Below are 13,012 nucleotides of genomic sequence, written 5' to 3' on the forward strand. Positions count from 1 at the left end.
TATCTCATTTTCGGCGTTTTACAATATCCCCCACTTGGGAACATTCGTCCTCCAATGACACTTAGGGCTCTTTTATCACAACAAGGACTTCAATTCATCGTAGAGAAGTTCATAACATTAATAACATCATCAAGTAATTTTTGCACTCAATGCACTCAAGCAACCAAAACCTTTATTCACTCACTCTATAAAGCATCAAACACAAAATTTCCTTTCATGTTCATAGGAGAACAACCTTCTCCTAATCATAACATGATCATTACATATCAATTCATTACAAGAAAATCTTGAAAAGCTACTCATAGGTAGATCATAACCCATAATCAAAGTTACATCAGCACTCATACTTCAATGCACATAAACTTAAGTTTGTTAAATCGCGAAGATCTTCATTAGATAGATCTAGTACCATGAAAGTCATTTTCGATCATACCATAATTAGTGTTGTCCATGAAGGAATTACCATCTCCTCAAAACACTTACATGTATCATGAGTTTCACACCTTAGAAAGTACAAGGTCAATTTCCTCTTAAAAATGAGAAATCTCAACTTTCAAGCAAAGACATGCATATATTTTTCTTCCTAGTGAAGTCTAAGTAGCAAGTGACACCAAGTGCATCACAACAAATTAGGAAGCCATTCCATAAATTTCTTTTCTTAACATAATACTCACCCTTATAGTAAGCCTCATCTTTCAAAAAGAACACAAATCATAGGCAAACACATGGACTCTTAGCTAAACATGCTTTCACCTTTCAAGAATGAGCCTACAATTTTGCATTCCAAATCATCAACTCACTTAATTTTCAGGCGAGCCAACATATTTCATTGTAAAAGAGAATCAACTTCCATTGCTTGTCTTACCTTATGAAGTAAACTTCACAATTAGCACATTAAAATGCAAGTAAAGATGAGAAAACATGGATTTTATTAAAAGATTCCTTTAATGCTCTTTGGAAAATTTACCATGTCTCCAAGATGATGTCAATCAATTCATACCAATCATCTAAAGGTCCTGCAATTCATACTTAATGCAAGATTATATTCATGAACAAGATTACTAAGAATTCATTATTTTCAAATTCAAGGACAATGTAGACAATTTCTACAACCTCACTGATCAGTCACCATCCCCCACTTAGGGTAAACCCAATTAAGAGAAACTTAATCAAACCTATAGAGGATCTTAACTACACAACCTTCATTTTCATCAATTAAAGTGCTTACTACTTTGGAGGGAATTTTCGTTAATTAAATTTACCAACACTAAGGCATTCTAAACCTTATCATTTTAGGAAAATTATCCTCAACCATAAATTTTGATCATACTATTCAACTCACATAAGGTCTTCCTACAATGCAATAGACACTAACGTCATGCAGCATTTGAGGAACAAAACAAGGAGGTTCATAACACAATAAGAAGTTTAGAAATAAATCTACGACTCATTATGTCATAAGACTCTCATTCTTCAATCAAAATAGTAGATATCCTTTTCACATTCATTATCATGTTCATATACATCAATTCTACACATATTTCAACAACATCGAATCAAAGGACAAATATAGTTGGTTCTCCAAACATGTTACAATAATTTGCCTATTCTTTATAGTGAGCATGCTTCCAAATATACATAAATGCAACATTTAGATAATTGAGGGGACAAGCATGGCAATATAAGATAGAAAGCTTTACCAACTCATCTTTCATAAGCATGCATATTATCTTTAAAACTAGGATCAAGTCTCTACAAGGGATTCCAATTTACATTAGCAACTTATCAAGTATCTCTTATATAGAAAAGGACACAATGCACACTTTTAATCAACATACATTCATAGGATAGCATGCTTCCATAGGTAGTTATTAAACATTCTAAGTTCAAATCCTCGTGTTTGGCTACCATCATACAAAACCATATAGGAATACAACAATCTAATGAATTCATTTTAACAACCATAACTTCTATCATCCTTTAACTATATCATGACATACACTATTCGACATACCTTGCTATTTCATATAGATTTCATATATTGCCATAATTGGCATCACATAATCCAATAAGAGATATTTCATACATAGTAAGATAAGAAACCAATCATAATCCCCATAAAGTTAACATGTGCAATGATCAAGTAAAGCCCCATAACCCTACTAAATCAAGTAACCCAACAAGAAATACAATTAGCACCATAACCCTACTAAATCAAGTTACCCAATAGGAACTACAATTAGCACCATACTCAACTCATTTATAACCTTCATGCATGCATTACTCCATATCTTTAGCACATTAGGATATTTACATGTCTATAATCATAGAGATCGTCACATAAGGACATTTACATTTATAATCATACACATACATAATATTAACCTCCAAAGGTCTCCATCAAGGCAAACTAGTGCAAGACATAGATAGAGTTCCATACCCCTACTCAAGTCTAGTTAACCCTTCAAGTCGCCTTAGATAGTTTATACATCATCAAATAAGGACAAGTGTCACCTTCACACATACTCATTCAAACCATAAAACAAAGATAAGCATTTTAAACTCACATTTTCTCCTTCAAGCATCGAGCAATCTCATCCAACCAATCACATCCAAAAGACCACCGGACAAGAAAACACAAGAGAGAGATCTTATAGAGTTAAGTTCTACGGCACAACATGAGAATGATGAAGAAGGGAAAATCTATCATCTTATAGCCTCTCGTACCATTTGATGTGTCACGACTCACCACCAATGATACAAAACGTTACTAGACGTGGCAATATGAGACTTTTTGGACCCTAAACAACTTTTAAATATCTCGTGCTCTAATACCACATTTGTCACAATCGGGGAGCACCCCCTAGAAGTAACATGGCATACTTGACCTCTCGGAGGTTTTATACAAGCCCATCGTTATCATTCATCGCATCCACATAGTAAATTTAGCGGAAAATATAAAAATTTTCATCGCATCTCATTTGATAGAAACTTTACTACATATACATATAAAATATAAGTCACAAAAAAAATATAGACTCTAAGACTCTTTGCCAACTTAGAATCAATAACATTAGAATACATTAGGGACACGACCCATAAGACACATTACGTAACTATACAATATTTAAACACTTAACAATAAATAAACATTAGGACATCCTTGGACTCAAGGATTCCTTTCCTTGAGCTTGGGAATCAACTATCAAGTTCTTCACCATTCAAGACATCCTTTAAGCATCCATAACCTACACTTTAATGAAAGTCTGAAATGAAAGTGGTAAGAAACACTAGTGGATCATGCTCCACTAGCTAAATCCTACATCTAAGCTATATAATAATGGTAGACAACCTCGAACTCATCAGGGCCTACGAAGACCAGACGAATGCTCCACGTTCGGATAGCTGCAACGTCAACCTTTAAGCTATATCTTCAACCTTTGTCTGCACCTAAAAATATAGAGTTATATGGGATTAGTACACAGTTTTACTGAGTATTGTATATACAAGCACACACAAAGGACATACATGAGTAAGAATAGGTCTTTCCTAACAACATGATTTGTGGAAAGTCAAGCCAGTAGACTTGCCAAATTTTTATTAGGAAAGTCAGTGGACTTGAAAAATTTTGATTAGGAAAGTCATGCCATGAGAGTAACATGCATAATCATACGTATCATATTGCACACATCACATAAAGTCTTACACATAGCACATAACATATTTCATATACCACATAACATATTGTGTATATACAATTACATCTTTCGTATCATTCATTCATACGGCATGAGACTTTAGGATCAATTATTTGACATCAAGACTTCCAAAACTGAGGGCTCAACATATGGGAACTTAACTAGGGAGCCTTCTTTAGCAACCACAGAGTATGCTTCATTCAATCATACGTACTTCACTTCACACATTCATAAGCTACTGTAGAAACCAGTTATACCTAAGATGTTGTTTTAGACTTTCATCGAGTTCGTTGTGCAACGATCAAGAATGACCTAGTTTCATTACTTAAGTCTAGATCACCTCATGATTTTCCTATCCTAACACATGTGGTATCATTCGTTTCTTTATGTTCCTCATTTGAGGATGGCCTCATTTATTATTTGGAAACATTAACTTTAACCAACATAGATCATGTTAGCGTATATAGGAATTGCACCCCACAAGATCCCTATATTGGCAGTATAGGTTCCAAGACTATGAGATATAAGGACACCCATACCCGGCATGCCGGATAGTCTCATCTCATGAAAGTTACGTGAACCTCCGCCCTTCCATAAAGAAGGCATCACCGCTCATAGCTAGTCTATCGGTGCTCAGTATAAAGTTCCATTAAATTTAACTCATACGTCATGAAAGTTGGCTTCTAGTATGAGGACATCATAGCTCAATAGATGATTTCTCATCTCATCATTAGAATTAAGTGTGGTAGTGTCAATACTATCATTAGAGTGTTCATAGAGATTGGTCTCTACTGTAACTTTACACTCTCATTGGTGAGTTCGTTTTAGTAACACTTAATTAGTCTCATTTGAGATTGATCTCATCTTTTACATTAGCCTCATATCTCTTTGTCACCACAATCATTAGTATAAGAACATTTTCTCTTCATAATTATTCACCCTTTTTTACGTGAATGTTCATTTAATCATATGCCAATGCACTTGGCCATTTAGTGTTTTTCAAACTCTTACTTAACCCTTCTAGGGTTCCATCATTTCATTTTTCATATCATCACTTCATTACATACATCTTAGGTTGTTTTACTTCTAATGTATGCTAGACATATGGGTCTACACATACAAGCCATGAGGCTACAATCATTATTTGTTTAAGTGATTAATATCTTCCTAAGATTATGAGGTACAAGACTTATGAATCTTGTATGTATGCCAAGATCTTGATTCAATTATGTAGGCATCATAATTTTTGAACATTTAATTAACATATGACTTATGTATCCATATGGAATTTGGGCAAGGGAACCCAGTTTTTAATCCTTTGGACAACACTTACATTATTCATTTATTTTATTTTGGTGCACACGGCTTGGGGACTCAAGATTAAGCCCCAACGCCTTTATTTTCTTTTAATTTGTTTTCATCAACTTTTCCCTTTCATGGCTGAAGGGTTGTGGGATCGAACCCCCCCACAACCTCTTTTATTTTAATTTCTTTTTCCATGAATTTTTCGAGTTGACCATGAGGTTGTGGGATCGAACCCCCATAACCTCACTTTATTTTTCTATTAATTCTTATTTTCTGCCTAGAGGTCATGGGTTCGATTCCAACGCCTCACACTTGTTTTCTTTTCATTTTTCCTTAAACTTGAACTAGAGGTTGTGGGTTTGACTTCCACTCCTCTCATTTCTGATTTTCGTACTTTATTTTCAAGCCAGGAGCACGGTTCGATTCCCCCTTACCACGTTGTTTTTCACTTCTTTATTTTCACAACTTTTAACGTGGTGATGTCACGGGTTCGACCCTCAGTGACATCACTTGTTTTTCTTCACTTTTCATGACATTTTAAACAACTTAAATTGGCTGAAATTAATCAACAAGGTGCTGTAAATTTGAGTTACATTTTCAGCTTCTTTTCCATTCCATTACACGTTAGTTTTTAGGGGAATTTCATAGTGCATTTAGAACGTTTTAGGTGAATTTTAATGGAATCGTTTAGCCAAGAGATTATCACTCAAATCAGACACATTTCATTTCATATCAACGTCACGATCTACATAAACATGCGTACATGAAATACAAAAAACTAGAATGCCATTTCAATTCCTAAACCGTGTCCAATAGCCACGGCAACACACCCAAACGCATGTAGTAACATTTTCGGAAACATCAACATAAGTCACATAATTTCGAACATACATATAAACACATGAGCATCACAAAACTACGTTTTATCCCTAGTTTTGTATCAGAAAACATAACCAACCTATGATTCAATGGTTGTTAGTGACAGGGACATGCAAGTGGGAAACAACACTAGTTTTCGGACGCAATATACTGAACATTAAGAGGTCTCTCGGGAAAGGGACCAAGATAGAAGACAATCCATGCCTTTATGACATTCAACCTTGATGTTTCTGCACAAACCTACTCCAACACTCACGTCCCAATCCAAGTTTCAACACCAAACTTTTGACGGAAAATCTCCTTCTTTTGCCTGACATTCTTGATTAGTTGTTTGTTTAAAATTTTCGTTGTGATTTCTTCAAGTGTAATGAACTTTGGTTTATATTTTGTTCTTGTACTTTATTTGGTATAGAGAATGTTAATGACAGTTGGTTTTATTGTGAAAGTGAGAGATAGAGGTGAGAGGAGAGAGTTATCTTAGGCTTAATAGTCTAGTTTAGGACTTAGTCAAATAGGGTTTAGGTAATATTAAAAAAATCTGATTTACATTTTATTTTAAATCATCAAATAAATAATAAATACTAATTAATTACATCAATTCACCAACTTAAATTTAAAAAAAACAATTTAAATCATCGCTTCCAACTAGGTTCGAACCCGGGTGGAGCAAGACTTCACTCTAATAGCCAATTTTCGTCCCTCTCTCCCCAAAATTCTCCTCCAACTTATTAATTAAATAATTAATTATATATTTAAGTTAATTACGGTACTACCCTTAGCCTTGAAATAGACCATTTTACACCTAGACCCTCCAAACTTAAGATTTCCCCTTTTTAAGTCCGGTAAAGACTCATCCGAGTAAATCTTCGTATTCGGGAGCGCTACATGGCTGGACCCAACCTTTCCTAGCTCAACTAACTCCCCAAGTTAGTTTGATTGACTGCCGTAAATGTTAAGAGGTATGATTTACGTATATTAATCCGTGTGAACCCGGTCTAATCGTAGGCATTCTAGACATATTAAGAATTATTTAGCATAGCAATTTTTAGGGTTGTTACATTATACCCTCCTTAGGAACATCCGTCCCCGAATGACACTAATGCTAGTCAGATAATAACATAGTTACTTTACACAATCAAGCAATACCAACAATTAATGAATAGATAAGGGAACTTAGTCTTTAGGGTCGTTTTCTATTGTTTGGATACCTCTGCCGACTGTAAGTAGTATCCAACCTGTCCCTTATTACCGTGACCTTCTCCAAGGCCTCATGAATCATTTCTAGACCCAAAATGGATGACTTTCTAACCTCGAACCACCCAAGTAGAGACCGATACATCCTACCATACAATTCCTCAAACTGTGCCATCCCAATGCTGGAGTGATAGCTTTACTATACGATAACTCTTTCAAACGCAGATGGTCATCCCTACTACCCTTGAAGTCAATCACACACTCCCTTAGCATGTCCTCAAATGTTTGAATGGTTCTCTCTGCTTACCAACCAATGTAAGGATGAAACGCAGTACTAGGTTTAACATGCGTGCCTAAGCTCTTCCGGAAGGATCTACAAAAATGTGAAGTGAACTGAGCTCTTCTATCTGAAATGATAGACAAATGAATCACATGCCATCTCACAATCTCATCAATGTATAGTTTCTAATAATCCTCGGCTCTGTCAGTAGACTTCACAGGGATAAAGTTGAATACTTAGTCATCCTATCCACAATAACCCATATCGAGTCACGTTGTCTCCTAGTTTTCTGAACACCAACCATGAAGTCCATATTAATGGCCTCCCATTTCAAAGTCGGAACCTTAATTATCTGAGTATGACCGCCAGGCTTAAGATGTTCTTTCTTAAATTGTTGACAATTACGACACTTGGCCAAAAAATCATCAATGTCCTTCTTCAGGCCATTCCACCAATAGATCAGTTTAAGATCGTGATACATCTTGGTTGAACATAGACGTATGGAGTATCTTGAACCATGGGTCTCTGTAATGATCCTGATCCGCAAATCTCCCAAAGCAAAATACTCATTCATCTTAACCAACACTGAGTCTTTCAACTCCATCAACACAGGATCAAGATGCTGACCCTCCTTGACTTCAACTACTAAGGATGAATCAGTACTAGGAAGAACTGAAACACCCCCACTAGTAGAGTAGACTAACCGCACACCTAATCTGGCCAGTTTATGTATATCTTTCACCAACTCCTTCTTACCATCCTCAACGTGGGCTGTACTTCCCATACTCATCCTACTCAAAACATCAACTATAACATTAGCTCTTCGTGGATGGTAGTTAACGTTCATGTCACAGTCTTCAACAACTCCAACCATATCCGCTGACGTAGATTCAATTCTCTCTGTGTGAACACGTATTGGAGACTCTTGTGGTCTTTGAACACATCCACATGCACTCCATATAAGTAGTGCCTCTACAATTTCACAGATAATAACTCCAGGTCATGAGTGGGATAATGTTTTCATGAACCATGAGTTGTTTGGATGCATAAACAATCACCTTACCACCCTCCATACGAACACAACCCAAACCAAACTTAGATGCATCAATATACACAGTTTAATTCTCACCATGCTTAGGCAAAGTAAGCATCCTGGGTGAAGTGAGTCTATCCTTGAGATCCTAGAAACTCTTCTTACAAGCCTCCGTCCATTAAAACTTTTCCTTCTTCTTAGTCAAAGTTGTCATTGACGCAGCCATGGAAGAAAAAACCTCCACAAACTTGCGATAATAACCAGCCAATCCGAAGAAGCTACAAATATCTATGGGAGTAAGAGGTTTTGGCCAGTTCTTAACAACCTCAATTTTCCTGGGATCTACCTCCACACCTTTGTCAGACACAACATGACCCACGAAGGTCATTGATCTAAGCAAGAATTCACACTTGCTGGATTTGGCATATAGCTGATGTTGTCTAAGTACCTGCAAGGTTAGTCTCAAATGATGTTCATGCTCTTCCTTGGTCTTATAGTAGATGAGAATCTCATCAATGAATACTATTACGAAGGAGTCAAGGTATTCATAGAAGAACCTGTTCGTGAGATCCATAAATGCAGCATGTACATTCGTGAGACCAAATGACATAACTAGAAACTCGTAATGACCATAACAACTACGAGAGGTTGTCTTTAGAACATCTTCATCCCTAACCCTATGCTGATGGTACCCTGAACGAAGATCAATCTTCAAGAAGAAACTAGAACCTTTGAGTTTGTCAAACAAGTCATCTATTCTAGGAAATGGATACTTATTCTTGATATTGACTTTGTTGAGCTGTCGATAATCGATAAACATTCTAAGGATTCCATCTTTATTTTTTCAGAAACAACTTGGAGAGACCTAAGGGGAGATGCTCGGCTGAATGAAATTCTTATCAGAGAGTTCTTTTAATTGCAGCTTCAAATCTTTGAGTTCAGCTGGAACCATTTTGTAAGGAGGAATTGAAATTTGTTTACAATCCGGTTCTAAGTTGATACCAAAGTCAATCTCTCTAGGGGGAGGAACTCCAGGCAAATAATCAGGAAATACATGTTGTAACTCATTCACTACAGGAACTGTGTCTATGGAAGGAATGTCATGATCTAAATCATCAACACTCACAAGATGACACAATAACCCCTTGAACATCATTTTATTTGCTTTAAGGTTCGAAATCAAGGGATTAGGATGACTCAAGTTGTACCCATCCTAGACTAGCTCTTCTTCATTAGAGAAACTAAATCTCACAACCCTATTATGATAATCCATACAAACATAAAAACTATGAAGCCAGTCCATGCTAAGAATAACATCTAAATCATGCATTCGTAACTCAACTAAGTCTGCACACATAGTCTTACCACGTACAACTTTTGGGCAATCCTTGTATACTCTATCAGTCCTTACATTTTCTCCTAAAAATGTACTAATGACTATAAAATCATGTAGCACTTCAGGAAATATCTCAAAAGTGAGAGCAAACAAAGAAGTTACAAAGGAAAGCGTAGACCCTGGATCAAGTAAAGCATAAATAGAAGTTGAGAATACTTGCAGCATAACTGTGACCACATCAACGAACTTCTCCTGCTCCTCCGTGCCCTTTGGGGCGATGAACCTGTTCCTCTCAGGAGGCTCGACTGTTTCTGCATCCAGTGGATTAGGCCTAGGCTGACCATTACCTCCAGACTGACCTCTTTTCAATTAGCAGTCCTTAACCATGTGCTCGCTCTTACCGCAACCAAAGAAGGAATTAGTGCCCTGCATGCAATCTCCAATGTGATCATGGCAACACTTAGCACTGTCCTTTATGGGACGCTGCATCTAATCTCCATTTCCCTTCTTGGGCTCGGGTTTGTGTCCTCTAGGTGTTGCACTCCTCCAAAAGTTAGAGTTCCCTGAACTCTGTTGCCGCTTTTTAAAATTGGGCGGCTCACGGACGCCAAAGTTATTGCTGTTGCCCCAACTTCTAGGACCTGCCTGATCATTAGCCATAGGCTTCCTAGCATCACAAATGCCTCTCTTCTTCCTGCTGTCCTCTAACTGCTGGACATGCACCATAAACCATGAGAGATCAATGTTATCGTGGAGCATCACAGACCTACACTCCTCGTCCCAATCTCCGTTGATTCCTATGAGGAACCTTCTCGTCTCATCCCTGCTGTTAGATACAAGGGAAGTAGCATACCTAGTCAGTTCAACAAACTTCAGGGAATACTCCCTAACTCTAATGGATCCCTAGTTAAGGTTGATAAACTCGTCAACCTTGGCCTCCCTCATTTCTCTGGAAAGAATCTATACAGAATGGTTGTCTTAAACAGCTCCCAAGTTAGAAAAACTCCGCCCAAAACTCGTCTATCATTCAACATCTTACACCAAGTTTGTGCAACATCTTTAAGTCGATACGAAGCCAACACTGCTTTCTCAGTATATGTGGCCCCCATAGCCACCATGATCTTATGCACCTCATCCACAAAATCCTAAGGATCTTTCAAAGTCTTAGACCCTATGAAAATAGGAGGATTCATCCTCATAAAGTCTCTCAGCCTGTCAGCTATACTGCAAACCGGTGGGTTCTCCCTCTGAAAATTCTACCGGTTGACCTGGTCAGTCATGGCCTGGGCCTGCATAGTGATGGCCTATTCCATTTGGGCTAGAGATGCGCTCACCATAGCATCAGTTAACCCAGCAGGGTTAATCGGCATAACAACTCCTTCAAGTTGAGACTAAGGTGGAACCTGATTTCCCCCAGCATCTACTCCTCCTCTCATTTGACAAATTGTTCTACTAGTATTCATTTTATGAAAAACATTAAGGATTGATGTTAGACACGCTCATAACACCAAGAAAATCATACATTAAGAAAAGCACGATAAGATCAGAAGAAGGGAAATTTTCCTACGCATCATGCAGTATCTAATTCAGGGTAGTGGTGCACTTCACTACCATGACTTAGAAACTACTCAATGTGTTTGATGTCAACTTATTATCAAAGGAATTTTACCTAACGCTCTGATACCAACTTTGTCACGACCAAAATCTAGACCCCAGACGAGACTGGCATCATTGACCTCTCCGAGGTCACAGACAAGCCTACATACGTTATTCTTACTTCATGTAAGTTAATTTTAGCGGAAAATTTTAACTTCTTGTTTTTTTATTTCATACTAAATATTTTAAACATAACATCATAGACGTTACAAATCAATCATCTAATATAAAGATAATCAAATGAAAGAAATAGTTCATAATTACATTTAACATTTTCTTGCAAAAACGGCACCAATACAAAGTCCGAAATGAATGTTAAAAGAAACACTAGTTGATCATGCTCCACTAGCTAAAGCCTACATCTAAGCTAGATAATAATGGTAGACATTCTCAAACTCATGAGGGACTACGAAGTCCAGATGAAAGCTCCATGTTAGGATAGCTGCAACGTCAACCTTTAAGCTCTATCTTCCAGCTGTTCCTGCACCTAAAAATATAGAGTTGTATGGGATTAGTACACAGTTTTACTAAGTATGGGTATATACAAGCACACACCAAGGACATATATGAGTAAGAATAGCTCTTTCCTAACAACATGATTTGTGGAAAGTCAAGCCAGTAGACTTGCTATATTATTATTAGGAAAGTCAGTGGACTTGCCAAATTTTGATTAGGAAATTCATACCACGAGAGTAACATGCATAATTATACGTATCATACTGCACACATAACATAACGTCTTACACATAACACATAACATATTGCATATACCACAAAACATATTGCGTATAGCACATTACATCTTTCATATTATTCATTCATATGCCATGATACCATGGCATCATGGACTTGACATCAAGACTTCCCAAAAATGAGGGCTCAACATATGGGACCTCAACTAGGGAGCCTTCTTTAGCAAACAAGAGTCTACTTCATTCATTCATACGTACTTCACTTTATACATTCATAAGATAGTGTAGGCACTAGCTATACCTCAAATGTAGTTTAATACTTTCATCGGGTTTGTTGTGCAATGATCAAGAATGACGTAGTGTCATTACTTAAGTATAGATCAACTCTTAATTATCCTATCCTAACACCTTTTGTATCATTCATTTCATTATGTTCGTCATTTGAGGATGGCCTCATTCATTCTTTGGGAACTTTAACATTAACCGACATAGATCATGTGAGCATCATGAAATCCAGTTTCTCTCCCACACCTAAAAGAGGTGTAATCACAAGACAAAGTGACCCAAAACATGCTAGCGTACATGGGAATCGAACCCCGCCAGATCCCTATATTAGAAGTATAGGTTCGAAGACTAGGTGATATAAGGAGAGCCATACCTGGCATGTCGGATAGTCTCATATCATGAGAGTTACATGAACCTCCGCCCTTCCCGAAAGAAGGCATCACTTCTCATAGCTAGTCTATCGGTGCTCAGTATAAAGTTCCATCACATTCAACTTATACGTCATGGAAGGTGGCTTCTAGTATGAGGACATTATAGCTCAATAGATGATTTCTCATCTCATAATTAGTATTAAGTGTGTTAATCTCAATACTTTCATTAGAGTGTTCATAGATACTGGTCTTTTCATTAACTTTACACTCTCATAGGTGAGTA

Source organism: Solanum pennellii, chromosome 5 (assembly GCF_001406875.1).
Source record: "Solanum pennellii chromosome 5, SPENNV200".
Taxonomy (NCBI): Eukaryota; Viridiplantae; Streptophyta; class Magnoliopsida; order Solanales; family Solanaceae; genus Solanum; species Solanum pennellii.